The 23,223-nt window shown below is 46.0% G+C and overlaps 1 protein-coding gene across 8 annotated transcripts in view; it reads right to left on the bottom strand.

Moving 5' to 3' along the window:
- NDST2 (N-deacetylase and N-sulfotransferase 2) overlaps positions 1-23,223 on the bottom strand; it is a 266,023-nt gene that overhangs the window by 71,916 nt on the left and 170,884 nt on the right. Inside the window, exon 1 of one of the 8 annotated variants that reach the window (XM_032778288.2) lies at positions 19,508-19,737. The exons of 6 other annotated variants lie outside the window; for them this stretch is intronic. The gene's annotated coding sequence lies outside the window, so the exon portion shown is untranslated. Of the gene's footprint in view, positions 1-472; positions 550-19,507; positions 19,738-23,223 lie in introns of those variants that run through there. One more of the 8 variants, XM_032778290.2, reaches the window with a different exon arrangement.

The following is a 23,223-nucleotide window of genomic DNA, read 5'->3' as shown; positions in this document are numbered from 1 at the left end:
ACACTGAAAGCAAGAGCTTCACTGCTGAGCATGGTGAGCACTAGACAGATAGTAATCAGCATGCAACAAGGCTGTCTGCAGCCACAGGTGAGCAAAGCAGGGTCCTATACAATAGAGGGTCCAACAGCACAGCTCTTTTCACCTCCTTTCACATCTCCTATCTGAAAAGCTTCCACCTTACTCTGAAATCCCAGAAATAAAGTAGAGATAGTGGTGTCCAGAGGGAGGCAGAGAGAAGCCTGGCACGAAGCTAGGGTGACCAGACGTCCCGATTTTATAGGGACAGTCCCGATTTTTGGGTCTTTTTCTTAAATAGGCTCCTATTACACCCCCCCTCCCCCGCATCCTGATTTTTCATACTTGCTGTCTGGTCACCCTGCATGAAGCAGTCGTCAGGCACTCCTGTGGGGTAGGGAATCACAGATTAAAATTCCTTGTCCTTTTACACATACAGTACTGTGCATCTACTCACAGAAGGGCTTTGAACTCTGCTCGCACAGCAGCTGAGGCGATCTGGCGGCGGTTCAAAGCATTGCTTGTGAAGCCACTAAAGCTCCCCGTTGGTTCCGACAGAACGAGATGCAGAGAATCCCCCAGCCCCTCTGAGACAGCACAGCCTGGTGCTGCACCACTGGAAACGAGTTGGCCTTTTGTTTCAATGGGGAGACAATCCGGAAGAGCAAAACGAAAAAATGTAGTCCCAGGGAGAATGACAGCATGAAAAGCCACATCAATCAGATAAGGAGCGAGGGAGGGGTAGGGATGGGAGGAATGGAGCCCACACAGACAGCAGCGCCTGACACCCCAGTACACATTGATAAGTTGCTGAGGGAGTTTGTCTTTTGAAGCTGTTATGTGTTTATGCTACCTACAGATATGAAGCTCACAAGGTGAGAAGTGCTAACCTAGGGAAATTTATTCACCAGTGGAAAATTATTCCTCTTGCCACACTGTAGCTTATAGCTTCACCCAAACCAATACCTGTTCAATGAACAAATCTCATAAAAAGAACAAATTTTCCATATGACATATGACCAACAAGCCTCCAGTCTAACATACTGAGGCCCTACTATAGGAATTTGGAGTACGGGAATAAACATGGTAAAAGGATCAATTCCTTGTGCACCAAAAGGGAGAAACAAATGTGTGTGTGGGGGGGGGGGAATCAGCACAAGAACAGGTTGTGCATGCACCAAATCTAACCGTGTTTCACTAAAGCTTTGAGCCCCATTAAACAGGCCCATGATATACTGATATATGAGGGGGTCCTATTTTAAAATGGACTTAGAAATAAGAGTCTAGAGCAATGCAGGAGGAAGACGGATGTGCTAAAGGAAACAATGGTTATGACTAGATGTAAAGCTCTGTATGTGCTTAAAGTTTTATTCTTTGATAGGCAGAGCATCAGGGCAAGGGGATTTCAGACAGGATGACATACTGGCATAGCTCTCTAGAGGTTAATTTAACAGCTAGCGATAGAGAGCACAGACCTAACACTTCAGTAATGAGACACCAAAATCTTACAATGATGCGAAATAGAAGAATGCAGAGAAATCTGGGAACATTATGGAAGGATGTTAAAGTAAACATCACAGGAGGTTCAAGCCTGACTGATTTAGCCGATGCATTCTCTGTTAGCTGCAGACAGCATCTTTCAAGGTTTTTCCGAAAGCTATGTTCAGTGCTAGAGCAACAGACACTAGGGCCAGTTAGACTGTTTGGGTCACTCGCTCTGAATCCTGCACTTTGCAGGATGTCTCCCTCTTCTACACATACCAACATCTTGTATCTAAGTTGATCATGAGAAAGTGCAGAGATGGCACTTTGATCACCTCCGCTGGGATTCTTTTCCATTGTCTCACTGTTGGCTAGGACAAAGAGCAACAGCTTGAAGCTAAATGAGGAAAAGTTTAGGTAATATATTAGGACTAGACTATTTTCTGTTTGTTTTTTAATTCAATCCAGAGTGGGTTACCTATTACTTGTAAATATTCTTTACTTCCTGTTCTATGCTGTTGTAATGCCATGCTGGGTGCTGTTTAATCCATGAGATAGCTGAATTTCAGTGGCATAGCAGGTTAAGTGATTCTTGTACATATAGTTTGAAAAGCACATTGGAGTCATTCAGGACGAAAAGTACTATCCAGGTTATGAAGACATTATTGACAAGCAGTGGATAAAAGACACTATGCCAACGGGACTAAATCCCTCAAGGAATAAATCCCTCAAAAGGAACAAATATAAGTTAAGAAGATATCCTGAACCTTTTTAAAAAACGTGTTCCACAGCTAAAAGTGAACACTATCTATTCTGCCATTGTGCTCCAAGTGTTTTCACTAATATGCCACCACCACTAAGGCCTGTTGTTTTACTCTGAAAGTTAAGTAGAGGCAATAAAACCATTAAGAGAGAGACATTCCTTTACACCTAACTAAACATGTTTCAATCTTTAGCTTCAAGACACTGCTCCCATCTCCAGTGACTGACAATGAATTACTACCCTCCAAATTATTGTATGCAAAAAAATTATGTTAAAATCTCTCAGCACTGCATTAATGGCACGGAAGTCAGCAAATTCACTGCAAACTTTTCCTGGCTCCACACTATTTAAGAATGATTTTCAGAAGAGCCGAGATTTCATTTGTTAGTTCTCTTTAAACTCTAGGGTACACTTCCCCCAAGCCTACAGTTTTATATAGATACAGGTTTGCTGAATACTCATTAACCATCTCTTCAATTCTATTCACTTGAGGAAGATTAGAGAAAGCCTTTAATGTTGTTGTGTATCTGCCAAAATGGCCAACTTCATTTTCAGTGCTGGAACTACAATTCCCAGCCTGCTCTCCAAAGACTAGATCCTTCTCAAAAAAGAGGCATGCTGGAAAGAAAGCCTGTTTCCCCTAAATGGTCACTTGAGTTGTCCCATACTTACTGCAAGTAAAGATGCGTTTTGGTCAGCAGCATCACCACCATTAAGCATCCTTGGGTGGATTGCACACTGAACTACCTTTCCATTTGCCTTATTCTGCTTTAGACATCAGGATCTTGGTAGCAGGTAAATACCAGGATGTTCAAGGGATACTTGCCCTGGGAGTTCCTGGGTTGTGAAGAAGCAATTAGTTCTGCCTATCCAGACTGCAGGCTCTAGCACAGTAAAGACACATTCCCACACACCTTCACTACAAGGAATGGAGTGCTCCCCCCTTTCAGGGCACTGAAACTAAAGCCTAGGAAAAACACGGTGTGTCTTGCTACCACCACAATCACCACCTTGTCTACCTCACTTCAGAGATCACCCCTTCTGAAAAATTCCATAGTCACAAAGACTATGACAAGTTACAGGAAAACAGGGTGGAGGGCTCTTTAATACTCTACACTATGTTTACAATAGGACTAGTTTACCAGTACGGATATACTAGAGTGGATGCTATCACAGTTCAGGGCAACTGCACCTGTATTCCCTCTCCATGGTCCCTTGAGGGCACCAACTCCAGGCTCCCAGTTCCTCAGTCACCATCTCTCTTGGATAGAGACCTGTCTCTCACCCCCTTCCGACTGGGATTTTTCTCAGGCTGCACAGTTCCCTGTCTACACCACTGTGATATTAGTGGCAAGCCAGACTGCCTAAATATTCCTGCATCTGTTCTTTGCCTTCTCTCTGAAGGCTATGAACAGCTGTAATTGCCAGCAGTTATGAGTTATCACACAGCTCTTTATAAGCAAGCACATTTATTCTTAAGGTGAAAGCATTACAGAGAAAACATAAAAATAATAAAAGTTTCTATATGCAGGCTAAAAGCTTACTAGAGGTCACGCAGCAGTCTTACAGGGTCTCAGTAGACCAATGTCCTTCCAACACTTCCCAGAAAGGACTGGGCCCCCTGGGACAGAAGGTCCTGTCAATTCACTAGATCAGAAAAAAGGCCCTGAGTCAGTTTAAAATCAGGCCATTTATCCAAAAGCCCTTTCTTTGTCGGTCAGTCCCTGGAGAATCCAGTTTGAACTCATACATCTGAAGGTCTCCAGGTCGCGGAGCTTCTCTGAATGTGTTATAACCTGAATGAATCTGTCTAATCACATCATACTGTTAATTATTCTTGGAGGTGGTGTGGTCAACTCTCTCATAGATCCTGCCTTACAATGATACATAAACTTAATGCAGTAAGATTTCCCAAAGATATTGCAAGCAATTGCTATACCTGCCATAAATGTAACTATACCTACATCTCATAAAATCATGCACCATGAGCAGAACAGGCTACACTAGTAAAATCGCGTTTTGCCAGATAATTGTGTCTGCTACACTAATAGCTTTTGCTGGCACAGCATCAGTCAGGAATCACACCTCTTCACACTCCTGACAGACATACCTATGCCAGTAGAAGCCTGCAAAGTAGACAGTCTTGGAAAAAAACGGTTACCCATCTTTAGCAATTGTTGTTCTTCGAGATGTGTTGTTCATGTCCATTCCAAGCAGGTGTGTACGCACTGCATGCATGCCAGCCAGAAGATTTTCCCCTAGCAGCGTCCGCAGGGTCGGCTCTGGTACCCCTGGAGTGGCACCACTACGGTGCCCTCTAAAGGGGCCTGCCGACCCTCCACCCCTCAGTTCCCTCTTGCCAGCACTCCGACAGAGGGGCAGGAGGGTGGGTATTGGAATGGACATGAACAACACACCTCAAAGAACAACAGTTACCAAAAGGTGGGTAACCGTTTTTGATTCTTCGCGTGGTTGTTCATGTCCATTCCAAGCAGGTGACTCACAAGCCTGAACCTAGGTGGTAGGGTCGGAGTTCACTGCTGACTGGAGTACTGCACGATCAAAGGCTACATCATCCCTAGCCTGGTGCGTGATGGCACAGTGTCACGTGAACGTGTGGATGGAGGACCACGTGGCCGCTCTACAGATCTCCTGAGTCGGGATCTGAGCCAGGAAAGCCGCAGAGGAGGCCTGTGCCCTACTGGAGTGGGCCGGGACCCGGAGGTGTAGAACTGATAAATGAAATTGTTTTTAATTGTTCACTTTATTAATGTAACTTCTGTTCACCATTCGCTACACTTGCCTACATTGTAACTTCTGTTCACTGTTTGCCATATTGTAATTCAAACCCCATTTTAAAACACTCACTTCCACTTTGTAAAAGCTTCCTGCAATTCATTTTTGCAAACCCTGCTGTAATCTTATTAGTTAGTTTAGAGTTGTGAATAGGCATGTATGGATGATGGAATTAACCTCCAGCCCCAGCCTGTCCTGATGAGAAAAAGTTCACCTACCAACGTGTGAGACCTAGACAACAGCCCTAAACAAAGTAAAAGCATCCACCCTAAAAAGGAAAGGACAAAAGAACAACAGAAGGAAGATCAAAGCCAGGTTCAAGGCTGAAAGTCACACCTGCCAGTTGATGGGTGATCAATCCCAACCCAGAGGCAGGCTGACACAGCAAGACCTATAGACTTTGAATCCAAACTAAAAGCCTGTAAAAAAAAAAGAAGGTGAGATGAGATTGGGTAACATTCTGCTGCCAACATGAAGCCAGCCACCTGCTGATTGATTAACAAACAGCAGATGAAGCAACCCATGAACTAACATAGGGAAAATCCCTATAAAGCTGGACTCTGAAGACTGAGACTTTGAGTCCTATGTTCTGCTGCCAGCTCCAGGAGCAACAGTGTCACCTGACCCGGACTCGGCTCCACTCTTGTGTACAGAGTACCTGGCCAGTATTCTGTCACAAGCACACTTTAGGCTGGTAACTATATATCTACACAGAACTTGTATGAATGATTGTGTGTATATATATATATATATATATATATCTCAGGATAATAACCAAACAACATTGTTTGCTGTTATCTTTTATTTTATTATGGTATTTACAATAAATGTGACAAATGTCTTGTCCCCTTTAAGATCTTGTCCTCTTTAAGTTTTTATTGGTATAACAGAGGGACAAGGGTCTTAACTATGCGGTAGCATTCCCGGATGCGGGTCGCAATCCATGAAGAGATCCGCTGAGAGGAGATCGGGAGCCCTTTCATCCTATCTGCCACAGCGATGAAGAGCTGAGTCGAGCGTCTAAATGGCTTGGTATGCTCAATGTAATAGGCTAAGACCCTGCGGACATCCAGGGAATGTAACCTCTGCTCCTCACTGGAAGAGTGAGGTTTCGGATAAAACACCAGGAGAAAGATATCCTGTCCCATGTGGAACTGTGAGACAACCTTGGGGAGGAAGGCCAGGTGAGGTCTAAGATGGATCGTATCCTTATAAAAGACAGTGTACACGGGCCCAGATGTTAACGCTCTGAGCTCCGACACTCTCCTGGCCAAGGTGATCGCCACCAGGAATGAGGTCTTATATGACAAGTACAACAGGGAGCACGAAGCCAGGGGCTCAAAGGGAGGTCCCGAGAGGACGGAGAGGACCAGATTCAGGTCCCAGGCAGGGGATGGCTGACGAACATGCAGAAATAGCCTATCCATATCCTTGAGGAAATGCCCAACCAGCAGGTTTGCAAACACCAAGGTACCCTCTTCTCCCGAGTGGAAAGCCGAGATGGCCGCCAAGTGAACATGAATCAAGGAGAGGGAGATGCCCAGTTGTCTGAGGTGGAGCAAATAGTCTAGGATAATAGGGATAGGGACTCCCAGAGGATTGTGACCTCGCTGACCTGACCATATGGAGAAGCCCAGCAAGCGAAGTGTGGCCCTCGAGTCCTTTAGGCTATGCAGACGCTTGTCCGTCTTTTCTGAAAACAGCCTCTGCCCCTCGAAGGGGAGGTTTTGAATGGTCTGCTGGACCTCATAGGGAAGGCCCGAGACCTGGAGCCAGGCTCCCCACCTCATGACCAGGCCTGTGGCCTGGGTGCGCGAGGCTGAGTCTGCCGTATCTAGGGACAGCCTGGAGAGAGGCTTGGGAGATCAGTTTCCCCTCCTCCATCAGGGCCAAAAACTCTGACCTCGAGTCCTGAGGAAGGAGCTCCGTAAACTTCAACATGGCTGAACATGTGTTATGACCATATCAGCTTACGATTGCCTGTTGGTTGGCAATACGGAGTTGTAGGCCTGCCGTGGAGTACACTTTTCTACCAAAGAGGTTGAGTCTTTTAGCATCCCTGCTCTTTGGTGCTGACCCCTGAAACCCTTGACACTCCTGTTGGCTGGCTGCATCCACCACCAAGGAGTCCAGGGGGGTGATGTACAAGTGTTCATGCGAAGTACCACCGCTCCGTTCTCTTGGCAGTAGGGGCCAGTGAGGCTGGCATTTGCCGTAGGGTGCGGGATGTATCTGCTATGGTTTTGATCAACGGGAGAGCCACCCTGGGTGGCCCCGAGGGAGCCAGGATGTCTACTACCAGATCCGCATCCACCTTGATTTCCTCAGCCTGGATTGCGAGGCTCTGAGCTGCTAGCCAGAGTAGTTGTTGGAGGATCCGAGTGTCCTCCAAGGCTGGTGTCGCAGCCGTGCCTGAGACTGCTTAGTCTGGGGAGGAAGACGAGGAAATTATTGGATCGGCCCTTCCTCAGGTGCATGCAGCCCTTCGGGGTCTTGCGGCACACAGTACTGTGGTTGCGGGGCCGGTTCCGATTCTAAATGCAGCACTGCAACTGGTACCGGGGTCACCAGTGAACGGCTTGGCTTATCTGGCAGTGCCTGTTGAGCCCGAACTGTAGCTGCTGTCGGTGCCGCTGCCCAGCTAGGGGGTGCTGAACTTGAATATGGCACACTCCTGCCTGGTGACGGTGGAGGAGGCTGCTGCGCCGGGGCCACTGACGCCAAGGAGACCGAGGCCGACTTGATCAAGGACCAAACGCCTGGCCTACGGACTGGTGGTAGGCCCAGAGGGTCCAAAACAGCCACTGAGAGGGCAGATGCCATTGCTGCTGCCACTGTGGGTAACGCTGGTGGCTCACCCTCGAAACAATTTCCTGCTTCGCGACTGGCTGGAGCGGTAGGAGTCTGCCTCTGAATCTGAAGTTTCTAAGTAAGAAGACCTGCGGGGAGCAGCACCCGGTGCTCTTGGAGAGCGATGCTGAGGCGGCAGGGAGCATCTTATCTGGTCCGGTGCCGCCCTAGCGGCGCGGTGCGGGGAGGGAGGCAACAGCATGGCCGGCTTGCCCCTTGATTGTACTGGGGGACGGGCTGTGGTAGGCAACTCTCTACTACTGTGCGCAGAGGCCGGTGCCAGGAGTCCCATCAAGTCTGAGGCCACCTCGAATGCCTTCGGTGTCGAAGGGAGGCGCAAGTCTCCACTGAGGTCCGGGGATCTAGGCCGGCCCAGACTCAACCGCCCTCTCTGTGGTGCGGGAGTCGACGGAGCAGCCGAGCGCTGTAGTCCAGCCTGTCCGCTTGCACCCGCGGATGGCGTCAGCCTCTGGGGGTCCTGGTGGGGTGACCGTTCCCTCACTGGCTTCCTCTTCTTAGCAGGCACCGGAGACGGTGAGCGGTGCTGCACTGAGGCCGACTTCCTATGACCTGACTCTGTCCGGTGCTGGGTTTTAGATGACTTGGGCTGGGCCCTAAGTCCTGATGCTGGTGCCGGGACGCTTCGCACCGAGAAGACATGCTGGGCACGGCCTCGCCCAGTTCCGGGTCTGAGGGTGGCCGCAGGGCAGCCTCCATGAGGAGGACTCTAAGCCTTTGAGCTCTGTCTTTGAGAGTTCTCGGGCGGAAGCCCCTGCAGATAGAGCACCGGTCCTTTTGGTGGCTCTCTCCGAGGCACCTCAAACAAGCAGAGTGTGGGTCACTCTTAGGCATGAATTTCCCGCAGTCCTTGCAGAGTTTAAACCCAGGGGACCCAGGCATGCCCCAGAGGGTGACAAAAATGTGGGCGGGGGACCTCCCAACTACCAAGAACTATATACAAATGACTAAGTAAACTAACCATGTACACAGACTATACACGAGGATAGGACACTGCTAACTTGCTATACACAAGAGAAGTTTCAGCTAGCCATCACCAGCAGTAAGAAGGAACTGAGGGGATGGAGGCTCAGCAGGCCCCTTTATAGGGCACCGTAGTGGTGCCACTCCAGGGGGCGCCAGGGCTGACCCTACGGACGCTGCTAGGGGAAAATCTTCAGGCTGGCGTGCATGCGGCGCGCACACACCTGCTTGGAATGGACATGAACAACCACCGAAGAAGCAGCTCAGATTTACAAGATAGGCCTTCTCTGCTACCTTCAAATGACCTATAGCCTCTATAGCGAGAGTTTTGATAAACTAGGTATTTTAATCATCGCAGTGAGGGCTGAAGCAGGATCTCAGAGCTGTACAGTACATTAGGATAACATTGGGGAAAAGGAAGGTAAACCTCAATTCCCTCACAGGCTTGGTACTCCAGCCAAACAAAAACCTCTCTCTAATCATTGAAGCAGTGATTTGGGAGAATCACTGAGAACTACAGAGGAGGTGTCTTCATTCTGGAGATGAAACCAGTTTAACCCTTATCTATCCCCCTCTCTCTGGCTACCTATATTGAGCTTAAAACTGAAAATTCCAGCTGACAGCAGTGAGTGCTGGGAAAGAGTATGTTATTGGCCTCTGCAACCCTCCAACACAAGGAAAGACTATCTTTATAAAACTTTTACCGTGATAGCCCCGAACAGTACACCCAACATGTCTTGGCTCATTGCTGTGCAACAGCACAGTTGTGGGGATGTTTCGTTAAAGGGTAATGACAGTTCTGAGTCCATCACAGCAGCTAACCCTGCATGCAGGCCCAGCCTGCAACTTCAGAATCCTTATTTAATCAGCACAGAAGCACCAGCAAGGTAAATATGTTTGGGGTTAGTGACCTTGTTTGTAGCTAATCCAATCCTAGTAAATTAAACAAAAGGGAGCAAAACCCCATCCTCCCAAGTAAATCTCTTAATAGATATAGATTAAGATCTCGGCTTCATACCCCACCGAGTCCTGCTAATCCTCTCTCAGATGTCCTCTACGTTAATTGGGCTGTGCCGGCAACTTGTTTACATGGACTTTTAAAATGACTTTAAATAGAAAAGCAAACAGCTTCTTCCTGCCCTGTCTCCTTCCCTGGAATGCCGGCACACAGCTCACCAGCCAGCTTCAAAGGCAAAAACACTATGAGCATATTGGAATGGACCACGGGACAGCTCTGGAAACCTGTCTCTCAAGTCACTGGTTCCAATCCAGTCCTGGCAGCTAGCGATTGAAGATCAGCCACCTGATGGCACACTGGCAAGTGCTACATAGGACTGGTAAAGAATACAGGGTATTTTGTGGAAATATAGCCCATTCCTTGCAAAGAGAATCAATTTCAACCACTGATAATGAGCTGCTTCTCAATTTAAAGTTGGAAGTGTCTGTCAGAGTCACTTGACACACAACTTCCTAACAAAAACCAGAGAAGCTCAGTGACTCCTGACTTTGTCACTTGTGAAGGGAACAACTTGGAGGGGGAAAAAAGCAGAAGTTAAACAAAACCTTTTGAAGTAAAAGCACAGGCCACATCTAGACGTTGTCTTGAGGAGAACTGCCAGAGTCAATACTATTCTCCATGGCAACATACTTTAATGTAATAGTCTATCCATTTACCAAAGAGAAAAATCACTAATTCTGGTAAGCAAGGTTAAAGGAGCAGAGTGAAGGATAAGAGTGGTGAGAGAGATCAGATAGACTACAAACACACTAGCGAGCTTCCGTGTAAGACAATTTTCTTTCTGACGCAGATTTAGGCCTTGTCTACACATGGTTGTATTTGTAGGGTGCTAGTGATTCTGGACACAGTGTCATTACACTAGTAGCCAGATCCATGTTTATTTTCTTTTCAGTCTTTGAGAAGTTTTCCTGGTTCAGCCTTGAACACTTTGCTAGTAATCTACAGCCTTACCTGCCCAGGCTATGACAACCAGCCAGGAGCAAATGGCAAGTCAACAAAGGTTACAATGATCTGCCAAAATTGGGTACTGACTCTCTCTCATACACACACACCAGTCCTATCTGTGCAAAGGCCCCCACCCCTAACTCTTAATTGTTTTGCTAGAGTTTACAGGTGAGAACAATGCGAGACACAAGAAGGTTTAGCTGCAGCCAGTCAAATAAACCTTGGGTAAGAAATAGGTCCCAGGGACTGCAAGTGGAGAAAACCGAAATACCTTCTGTCCGGTGAAAGACAGTGAGGAGCACACCTTTTTCTATGAATATTTATTTGGAAAAATACCAGCATCCACTGCTGTTCTCTCAAAGAAAGGGCTTAAGGTGAGTTCAATGTCTTCAACACGTTCTCTGCGATAAATGCAAAATTAAATTCTTATGAATAAATTTGGTTTTCAAATTAAAAATAAAAAATCTGTGAAGGATGATCCACGTTTCCATATTTTCTCTTGAGGGTTCCCTTGTTTGCCCTCAATGCTATGCCATCTACACATATCTTAGTCAAGGGCTTATAATCCTGGCAACCCACACAGGAGCAAATATCTTCTATTCTTTCTTTCAGGGAGACTTCTTGGATACTGCGCAAATACAGATCAGATTTCCTTGCACCTCCCTCCATATTAAAAGGCGGAATCTTGTTCCCTTACTTCCTCCCAAAAAGTCAGAGACTTGGACTTACTATTCACTTGCCTGGGGCTTGCTGAGGGAGGAGGGAGAATTTCCCATCCTCTCTCCCAGCCTTGAGGGGGTAAAGATAGGAGTGAGTATTTTGTCCACGGTTCTTCAATATTGCCTGGTTTTTTTGGTTCAAGGATTAATGAAGGAACCCAGTTTCTCTGTGTAAATTCTCCCTAGAATCAAGAGAAACTGTCCCAAGCACCACCTGGCCTCGGGAAGACAACAATTATATCCAATAATGCTTTAATGGCATGACAAGCCACACAAGTATTGCCAATATGCAAACAAGATAGACCCTGTAGGTACACATCAGAGGTAGATACTATCCACTCAATCCGAATAGGCTTGTTCTTTTTGTGGGACATTTTGGTAGATTTCCAGTTATATTGAATGTTTATGAGAAATTTTGTGTGAGGATATGACAAACTCAATCATGTGAACAAAAGAGAGAAAGAAGAGTGAGTCTCTCTCATGGTACATCTATGCTGCAAGAAATCCCCCGCCACAGTGAGTCTTAGAGCCCAGGTCACCTGACCTGGGTTTGCACTATGGGGCTAAAAAAGCAATGTCGTCCTTCCTGCTTGGGCTGGCACTCACTGCTGCGTGTTATGTGGGATTTTTGTTTTTTTGTAATATAGACCCTCAAGTCACTTACTGAACAGGGATCAGGGGACTAGGAATGCAGAGCCTCCCAACAAAACAAAGCCCAGAGTGGTTCTTGGGAGAGCATGTATATTAATGAACATGAGATTAAGGGGGCCAGTTTAAGAGGCTCAGATTCCTAAGGAAACACCTCTTTCCCTCTCTCAGGTCAAGTTACAAGTAACCCATCTCACTCCTCTTTGGACTAGAGGGCCTGTCTGATTGGTGACCATCACTCCTGGGGCGAGGAGGCTCATGTCCTCTCCCCATGTCACTGAACAGGCTGTTATAGCCTAGGTATCACTTCAATCGTTAGTACTTGTAGGTGACGTGTGACAGGAAACAGCATGCTGATCAGTTTTCCATTTGGACGATCTGTACAGTTGAGATGGGGCAGTTATGTAGTGGCTGCAGCAAGATGCAATCAATGGACACAATATCACTCATCTTTTGATGACTGGTGCATAGATCAGTTCTTTTTAGGGGGCTCTCACAATTATCCCTATTCTGTCCAAGCCTGTAAGAATGGCCCTGGAATGATCTTTGCAGCATAGCAAAGCTCAGTGCCTCAGCCAGTATTCCAAATGCCAGTGCAGAAGCTGTAATGTGAAGAGCTGAATATGCTTTTCTAAACGTGTGTGAGCGCTGACCTGCACAAGCACGGCAACTTTGTTTTCACACCATGCAAGAAGGTGAAAGAAAGGAGCCTGTATTACATTCAGATGAGGGAGTAGAAGGGAAAATTGTTTTACTGGTAACTGTGTGTCACTCTTCTTCTTCCCTATCTCAGCACAGAAAGCACTCTCACAATGAATGGAGTAACAAATACTCCATTATCAGAGGGGTAGCTGTGTTAGTCTGGATCTGTAAAAGCAGCAAAGAATCCTGTGGCACCTTATAGACTAACAGACGTTTTGGAGCATGAGCGTTCGTGGGTGAATACCCACTTCGTCACGTGGGTGAATACCCACTTCGTCACATGCATCTGACGAAGTGGGTATTCACCCATGAACGCTCATGCTCCAAAACGTCTGTTAGTCTATAAGGTGCCACAGGATTCTTTGCTGCAAATACTCTATTATTATTTATGTTATCATGCATCTAGGAGTCTCAGTCATGGACCAGGATGCCACTGTGCTAGGCGCTGCACACACAAACAACAAAAAGACAGCCCCTGTCCCAAAGAGCTTACACTGTAAGCACCAAACCATGAGAGTACATTCATTTCAAAGTATAGACCAAGAAGGGTGATGAGGGCCACACATCAAACTACTACCTGATGTATTTAAGACAGGGTGCTGCTGACATGGCATTTTCCATGAAGGGGCCTCACCTTTGGAATCTATTTCCTCCCTTTCTTCAAAAGAGCTCAGATTTGGTAACCTCCCAGAAAAGCTGCAGCCACCCACTTTGTGGTGATGCAAATTAATCGGGGGGGTATATAATGGGTTTAGTTATGGATACCATGTGGGTAGCTTGCTTCAGATATTGCGCACAAGTAAACAACATGTATTAATACAACGAAATGTAAATGTACACATCTGGGAACAAAGAATGTCAGCCACACTTACAGGATGGCAGACTCTGGGAAGCAGTGATTCTGAAAAAGATTTGGGGGTCATGGTGGATAATCAGCTGAATATCAGTGTGAAACTGGCCAAAACAAGTAATATGATCCTGGATCATAAATAGAAGAATCTTGATTAGGAATACAGAGCTTATTTTACCTTTCTATTTGGCACTGATGTGGCAGCAGCTGTAACCCAGTGTCCAGTTCTGGTGCCCTCAATTCAAGAAAGATGTTGATATATTGGAGAAGGTTCAGAAAAGAGCCATAAGAATGATTAAAGGATTAAAAAACACACATCTTATAGAGACTGATCTCCTTGAGACTATCTATTCAACTGAACAAAGAGAAGGGTAAGGGGTGACTTGATTACAGTCTAAGTACCTGCATGGAGAACGAATACTTAATAATGGACTCTCCAATGATCCAACAGGTGCAAGTTGAAGCTAGACAAATTCAGACTGGAAATAATGCGCAAATTTTTACTGGTGAGAATAATTAACCATTTGAACAATTTATCAAGGGGCGTGGTGGATTCTCCATCACTGACAATTTTTAAATATAGACTGGCTGTTTTTCTAAAAGATCGGCTCTAGGAATTATTTGGGGGGAAGTTCTATGGCCTGTGTCATACAGGAAATCAGACTAGATGATCACGATGGCCACTTCCAGCTTGGCTTTTCTTTAAACTGTGAAGTACTAGAAGTTTGAGATAGATTTATTGATATCAGTTTATCAGCACCGAACAGTCCTGTTTCCAGGAGTGTGTCCTCAATCATAATTGGCAAAAACTACCATTTTGTAGCTTGCATTCTTGTAGAGTTTCAAACCCATAAACAACTCAGACGCTCAAGATCTGGTTTTGCCCAAGTAGAAGTCGTTACCTCTGAGCATGTATGCAGCATGTCATCATGTAGAGGCCCCATTATACTGGTCTAAAATCATGTTGGGAGCACTTCAATGGTCCTGGGGGACATGGGATCTCTCTAGTGAGATTGCGTAAATCCCACAAAATTCAGGACAGGCTACGACATCCTGCCTCAGACAAAGAGGGGGAAGAACCAGTGGTTGCTATATGTATATTGTGTTCACCTGTTTACTAAAACCAGCAGGAAGGACAAAACAAGAAATGCAGACAAGAGCTGAAAAAGGGCAAAATACAAGAGAAGTGGAAGTGGGCGGGCCAGTCCCTTTATTTCAACTATGACTAACTGCTTTTTCGCCTTCCCAACAGGAGATCCAGTCTGACAGTGCAGAATTAGAGCCAGGCAATCCCACTGGAAAGCACAAGAAAGCAAGGACTGCCAAGGTTGCTGTAAAATAAAGTTTTTGGCATTATGTATTAGGTTTTCAGCTAGTCACAGTGTAACCATGGAGTGTGGTTGGTCTAGGTTTCCTCCTTCAGAGCATGTGTAGAATACATTAAATCACTGTTAACCAAAACAACAGAACAGGGTTGAGCTTACATGTGTTTAGCACAGGCAAAGCCTAGATCAACAGTGGTCCACTGATAAATCAGTAAAGACAAAATAGAACTAACAACTTGTAAAGTCTCTTCCTCCCCATCTGTCAAATGGATTCTGCATTGGCAATCCAGCTGTACTCTGCAGCACAATGCCAGGATGACTGTTTCCTCTTTTTGATTAAACATAGTGATTTTGAACAGCTCTTAATTTCCAGCAGCTTTCCTTTAACCCTGGACTTTGATGGGACATGAAAAATGTTCCCTCTAACCCCAGTCCCCTTGGCCTTAGGAGTCAATGAAGAGAATGGTATCATACCAGATGATTATCTACCTAGCTCTAGAATCATCACCACCAAAACGTAAGGAGAACATTTCTCTTCCTGCAGCTGCTCTCCCAGTGAGTGCTACACGTGCTTAGGTACACCGCACTCCGCCAATGATAGTTTTATTCCCTATCTCATTGAAAACACACACTTTCTTACTTATGAATGTAGTGACAAAGTATTTGTGGAATCATAAACTTATTTTAGCCCAGAAAGGAGGCCTGATGGGTCACTCTGCCCGTCCTCCACCATCACATACTCTGTACAGTTTATTCACATGGTGGTGTTGGGATTTGCCAAAGGAACCCTGCTTCTGCCACCATTCCCTATCCCCTAGAAATTCATTACTGGCACCAGAATTTCTGCTACACAGTTCAAGTTTACTCTTTTCCCTTACTGGTCCCTGCAGATTGCTCATGCACAGTTGACAGTAACATATACCAAACGAGTACTGAAGTCCCACGATTACCATCGAAACACCACTGGGCAAATGCTGTGTGCAGTTAGGGGTTCCCAGATAGCCACAGTGTGTGGGCCTCGCCTTTCTCCTGCCTCTGCAGAATTAGTGGAGGAGGATACCCTGGTGCTACTTTTACTTTTCAAATAGATTAAGATGCTTTATTTAACCACCCCACTGTTCCCTATCACCTCACTTCTTGGACACTGAAACTCTGCAGTAAATACCAGTCACATGCCAGCCTACTCATTTCTCTCACTTCAGCCAGTCTAACTGCATATATTGAACCAGAATAGCATTATGCTATAGTCCCTTTGTTTCCCTCTAAATTTCAGTGGTGCTGAACCTGTTGTGATCCACTCATCTAAAGCAATCTGAGAGATCCATACTGCTGAGAACACTCATTATGCACTCTGAAGAACAGGCCATTCATGCAGGCTTCTCCAGTGCAGAGACGAGACCAAATCACCAAGCACAGAACCTAGGAACGTCTGCAGAGAAACGAAGCTTTATGATCCTTGTTATAAACAGATCACAGGAACATGCATAACTGAGACATAACTGAACTATCTCTATTCTAGCACAGTATATAGCAGGGGTCGGCAACCTACGGCATGCGTGATAAAGGTGGCACATGAGCCGATTTTTGACAGCACGCGGGGTGGGCTGAGCCGTTCAGCCCGCCGCCGCCGCTCTGGGGTTCCCGCTGCTGGCCCCTTGCCAGCCAGGGTCCCACTCAGCACCTGCTGCTGGCCTTAGGGAAGGAACCCCAGGCTGGCAGAGAGCTGATAACCCAGCTGGCAGGAGCCAGTGGTGGAAAACTCAGAGAGGCGGCGGGCTGATCTGCTCAGCCTGCTGCCGCTCTGAGGTTCCCACTGCTGGCCTCTCACCAGCTGAGGTCCCCACCGCAGCCCCACGCACCTTGCTTCCAGCACAGGCCCCCTGCCAGACAGGGTCCAGGCTTTGGCCCTGCTCAGCCCTACCAGCTGCCAGCTCCACTCACCTCAGCTGCTGATCTGGGGTACCAGTCACTGACCTCCTGCCAGCCGGTTATCAGCTTATAACTCAGAAGCCTGTGTGCAGCTTAAAAGTATCTAAATACGTGCCACCAGACATTGGAAAACTCAGCCAGGGCAAGGATCACACTAAACTAATAAGATCTGCATTTTAATTTAATTTTAAATAAAGCTTCTGAAACATTTTTGAAAATCTTGTTTAGTTTACATATAACAGTAGTTTTGTTATATATTGTAGGCTTATAGAGAGACCTTCTAAAAAACATTAAAATGTATTACCAGCACGCGAAGCCTTAAATTAGAGTGTATGCATGAAGACTCGGCACACCACTGCTGGAAGGTTGCCGACCCCTGGTATATAGGAACTTCTACCACTCACAGACTTTAAGGTCAGAAGGCATCATGGTGATCATCTAGTCTGACCTCCTGCACTTTGCAGGCCACAGAACTTCAGCCTCATCTGTAGTAACTCGGAGCCCTCCCCATCTAGCGTTCCATCACCAGCCGTTGGGAATTTTTGCTACTGGAAGTCGCCAATCGGCCACATGCCATTGTAGCAGTCCCATAGTACCATTCTCTCCATAAACCTATCAAGCTTAGTCTTGAAGCCATTTAAGTTTTTTGCTGCCAGCCTCCCCTTGGAGGGCTGTTTCACAATTTCACTCCTCTGATGGTTAGAAACATTCATCTAATTTTGAGCCTAAACTTGTTGATGGTTAGTTTATAGCCATTTGTTCTTGTGTCCACACTGACACTTAACTTAAAAAAATCCCTCTCGCTCCCTGGTATTTATTCCTCTGATGTATTCATTGAGAGCAATCATATCTCCCTTCACCTTAGTTTAGTTAGGCTAAACAAGCCAAGCTCTTTGTGTCTCCTCTCATAAGGTAAGGTTTCCATTCTTTGGATCAGCCTAGTAGCCCTTCTCTGCACCTGTTCCAGTTTGAATTCATCTTTCTTAAACATGGGAGACAAGAACTGCACACAGTATTTCAGATGAGGTCACTAACATAGAACTGTCCCTTTCTAAGTATTACATCACCTGAAAACCTGTAAATATCAAAGGCCTGATCCAAAGCCTATTGATTTTAACAAAGATTTCTACGGGACTTCAGCTGGCTTTGAATCAGGCTGCAAGACAGGACTGGTGCAGTGCTACTGCACTACAATTCAATACCCAGGCACAAACTCACCACTCCCACTACATCACTGAAATGGGTCACAGAGCTCCTTTAGCATCACTCTTCCACACAGAAGACAATCTTTATTGCCATATACTTGGACTGTTTCTTTGCTTTAACCCCTAGGAATGTATCTGCTGGACAATCAGAGGAGCAACTCCATTCCTATGGACCCCAAACCAGAATTCAACACACATATTTTATACTAATAATATTTTATCAAAGTATTAATTAAATGTTAACCTGCTAACTTGAGACCACGGGTGGAGACATTATGTAACCTGTTAACCATTGGCTACTATGCTATCCTGTCTTGCTGAAAAACCTATCCCGGGGTGTGAAACTGCCTACTCCGTCATTTTCCCTTGCCCATGGAAAATCTATATATTCTATTGTAATCAATTGATTGACAGTGTCTCTGAGCCTAATAAGCAAGGTGACACTCCACCAGCGCTGTGTGGAATGAACTCCTAAGCTTGACCTCTACACAGGGTGGATTTATGTCCTTCAATCCCTGCAGAGAGAAGTTCAAGAGAAAACAAGAGACCTTCCCTTCAGCACAGGATTTAGAGGAACACAATGCCACTGTTTACTTTTATGGTAGCTCCTAGAGGTCTAAATCAGAATTGGAGCCCTATTGTGCTGGGACCTGTTCAAACACAGCAGACATGGTCCCTGAAGAGGGATCTTACAGCTGTTAGGCATGGTGCCATGGAGGGGTAAGAAATCTGCCTTGCAGTTGTAAATTTGTAGGAGCATTTTAGCCATCCACCCCCATCCTTCCAGTTCTTATTCTGTCTCGTCCAAGTCAGAGTTACTGGATATTGAACAACATTGCCCAGAATTCTGCACACAAGGGTTGCATGTATCAACTCCATTGGAATAAAATGTTTAGCAACAAGTAAAGAGCCTTCCTCCCCCAACCCTTCCCAATACAGAATGCCCACCTCGCTCAGTAGTTGTGTCAGAAATTCCCTTCTCACCCAATTTGACTCTCTTCCCATCATACACTGACAACGGTGCTACTGAGGGCAAACAATGTGAAACTGTTTCCTCTCTAAGCCATTCTGCATAGCTGAGAACCACTTACAAGTGCGCCTTTTCATTCTTATTGGTTCAGTACAAATCCAACCCTCTTCCTCTCAAGCTGCTCCCAGTCCCCAACCTCGTATTTTGACATGAGAACATTTAAAAACTGGAATTCTGAGTAGCCTTATCTTAGCCCCATAATCAAACCAGGGTATCAGCACATAGTGAGTCAAAAGACTCCAAACTCACCTCAAGACAGTCTGAAGAAGGGAAGCTGCTCTATAGATTTTGTGCTCTCAATGTCACAAACAATTTTCTCTGTTAAATTAAATCAGAGAAACAAGGTTTTAAAGGGTATTTCTCTCTTCCTTTCCTGAAAGTCAGCTCTCGGCAGTGTTTGTAAATATTTGCTTAGCAGGAGCACCTTCGCTCTTCAGAACCCAGGTAATGATTACACTACAGTAACCGTGCTATGAGGACAGAATGAGGTAATGAAAAGTCTTGCTGGCACCGGACAGGCTTCCCAGGCAGTGAAGTACAGTTGCACTTCAGGGGGCAGGATTGTGGAACACAGAGTGAGAACACACAGAGGAGGAGCTGAGAAATGACAAACACTGAAGAAACAAGGGACCCAGGGTCAGAGGAAAAATACAAAGAACAAAGGGGGGCAGTAGGGGAGGAGGAATGTGGTATGAGCTGGGAGGGTGGCAAAGAGACTGGGGAGAGCTAAGAAATCTAATGGGATTTTTCACATTTTGTCCATTAAATACAGTGCTACCTTTAACATGGTCTGTAAATCAATTTTCAAGGCTCCACTCTTTTAATTTTGGCCACACCTAATTCAGTTCAATAGGCTTTCTTGGCATGACAAGCTATAAACATGTTCATGACGTGTAAAAGAGTCAGACCCATATGATAAATATCAGGGCAGGTGTGACCAACCCAGATCAGGTTACACCCTTGCTCCACCTGATTACCAGTTCAGTTTTCAAACAGATAAAGACAAGAAGCTGCATTGTGAAGCTAATTTAATCTCAGGAAATTTCTGTGTATAATAAAAGGGGTGACCAAAAAGAAAGCACTCGACAGAGGCTGGCTGTGTCTACACTACGCTTATGTTGGTATATATTATGTCGCTTAGGGATGTGAATAAGCCATCCTATGAGTGACATAAGTTACACTGACTTAAGTGCCAGTATGGACCGCATTATGTTAGCAGGAGCACTCCTCCTGCTGACATAGCTACCACTGCTTGCAGCGGCTGGAGTAATTAAAGCCTTGTCTACACTATAGAGTTTTGTCCACAAAAGGCAGCTTTTGTCGACCAAACAGTAAATGCGCACACATTGCGATGCGACTTTTGATGGCAAAAATGCCCTGTTTTGGTGACAAAATAAAACCACCCCAACGAGACACATAAGGCTTTTTGTGCAAAATTTTTGTGGCCAAAGTCCCAGTGTAGACACCACACTTGATTTAATCACTTTAATTGGCCTCCAGGCGTCCCACAATGCCCATCCTGACCATTCTGGTCAGCAGTCTGAACTCCGCTGCCCTGCAGCCAGGTAAACAACCATCCACCCTCCCCCTTAGAAGTCCCAGGAATTTTTGAAATTCCATTTCCTGTTGGCTCATTGCATCTTCCCAGGTGACCATGGCAGGTTATCGCACCAAATGTTCTCCTGCTTGTACCACTGCAGAGCACTGGAGCTGCTCAGTATTTGGAGAGAGAAGTCTGTGCAGTCCTAGCTTGAGCTGTAGGAATTTTAATACCTACGGGCAGATTTCTCGAGGCTTGTGCAAAAAGGGCTATGATCATGACATGCTGTAGGGCAGCGCGAAGATAAAAGGAGCTGAGGCAGGCGTACCATAAGGCGAGGGAGGCAAAACGTCGCTCCAGTGCTGCACTTAAGACCTGCAAGTTCTATAAGGAGCCGGATGCTATCCTCAGTGGCAACCCTCTTCCAATGCCAAGAGACCCATGGATACTTTGGCTGGCCTGGACCCAGCGGAAAGAGGACCTAACCCGGAGCACAAAGTCATTGATGAAGTGGAGTCAGACAATGATATGGAGCTCCTGGCGGGGTCACCTGGTGGGGCAGGCAGCCAGGAATTGTTCAGCATTCCATAAGTGTCCAGCTAGTCTCAGCAGTTGCTCTCCAGCAAGCAAGAAGCAGTAGAGGAGACACCTGGTAAGTGGCTGTGGTTTGTATAATGTACAGGTGGGTTCAGGGTCTAGAAATGTGGAAAGCTATCTGTGTTTCTGTGAGCTGGACATTTCCCTGTGTAGCTAATCAGTAGGACAGAATAGGATGTTGATGCACACTGAGATCTCACAGGAATCCTCCAGAGCAGGGGTTCTCAGACTTTTGGACTGGTGACCCCTTTCACATAGCAAGCCTCTGAGTGCAACTCTCCCTTTATACATTAAAAACACTTTTTTATATATTTAACACCATTATAAATGCTGGAGGCAAAGCTGGGTTTGGGATGGAGGTTGACAGCTCGTGACCTCCCATGTAATAACCTCGTGACCCCCCGAGGGGTCCCGACCCCCAGTTTGAGAACCCCTGTTCCACAAAGATCTCTAGGGAAGTTTCCTGGAGGTACTCGGCAATCCTCTGCTGAAGGTTCCTTGGCAGAGCTGCTTTGTTCCTTCCCCCATTGCAGGAAGCTGTCCCACATCATTCAGCAATCACTTGTGCAGGGACCAAAGCAGCACACAGGCGAGTAGCATAGGGACCAGAGCAGAAGCCACAAGCATATAGTAGATGCACCTTCATTTCTCTGCTTACCCTCAGCAGTGACATATCTGCTACAAGGACCCCCGCCTGTGAAAAAGTGCAAGAGAACTTTCCATTTTTTCCCCTACTCAGCTTAACTGCAACGCTTGCAAAGTGAATGCTCTTTTCCCCATTAGAGCACCCCCGCCACCAACACTCATCATGCTTTGGATGTTCACAGAGATGTGTGCTTGCCGAGGATGAGTGAGAAAGTGATTGTAATGTTACAAAAGGTGTATTTTATTGAAATGTTTCAATGTTGTCTGTGAACTTAATCATGCTTCTGTGCATTGTTCCCTCTGCTTCGGCAGATGTGGCCTACAGGAACACCCACACACACCAGCCAAGCATCTCCACTAGATAAGAAAGCACCAAAGATGGAGCAAAGACAACATGTTCCGGGACATACTGCACTTCTCCAACACAGAGAAAAGAGAACACAAGGAGTGGAGGAAAGCTAAAAGACAGGTCAGAAAAGAAACCCAGGAGTTTGTTAAGGATGTTACTGAGCGGACGATTGAAGTCATGGAGGACCAAACGCAGATGCTGAAGTCCTTAATAATGCTGCAGACTGAGCAAATGCGTGCCTCCCTTTCCCTGCAGCACATTCAGAATTCTTTTCCATATGCTTCCAAACTCCACTCGCACAGTCCTTTCCACTTTCTGGGACTTCTTGGTTTCCCTATCACCCCACTCCCTCGGACAACTTTCACAATCATAACTGGACCTACACACTGCTCTGAAAGTCTGCCCTCCACTGGCACCTCCTTTCCCACCAAGCATCTCTGTGTATGTGAGTGTTGTTTCTTGTGCAATAAAAGCAAAGTTTTTGAATGGTAACATCTTTATTTGTTTCCTACAAATGGAGAAAGCAGGCACTACCAATACATACACAGGCAGTTTAATCATTTGCTTACTGAAATGTAAGGCCCCAGGTGTCACCATTGCTTCCTAGGAAAACTATATGTAATGTAACATTGCAGCAGCAATCACAGAGATGTACATTACTGGTTCTCATTTTCAAAGTGTTGCCTCAAACTCTCCCTGATTCGAATTGCCCTCCTCTGGGCCCATCTGATAGCCCTGGTGTCTGGCTGCTCAAAATCAGCAGCCAAGCGGTCTGCCTCAATATTCCACCTCTGAGCAAACCTTTCACCTTTAGCATCACAAAGATTATGCAAC

The sequence above is a fragment of the Chelonoidis abingdonii genome, chromosome 16, assembly GCF_003597395.2.
Source record: "Chelonoidis abingdonii isolate Lonesome George chromosome 16, CheloAbing_2.0, whole genome shotgun sequence".
Lineage (NCBI taxonomy): Eukaryota > Metazoa > Chordata > Testudines > Testudinidae > Chelonoidis > Chelonoidis abingdonii.
The sequence above is the reverse complement of the archived record's forward strand: the minus strand, read 5'-3'. Positions and strand labels throughout refer to the sequence as shown.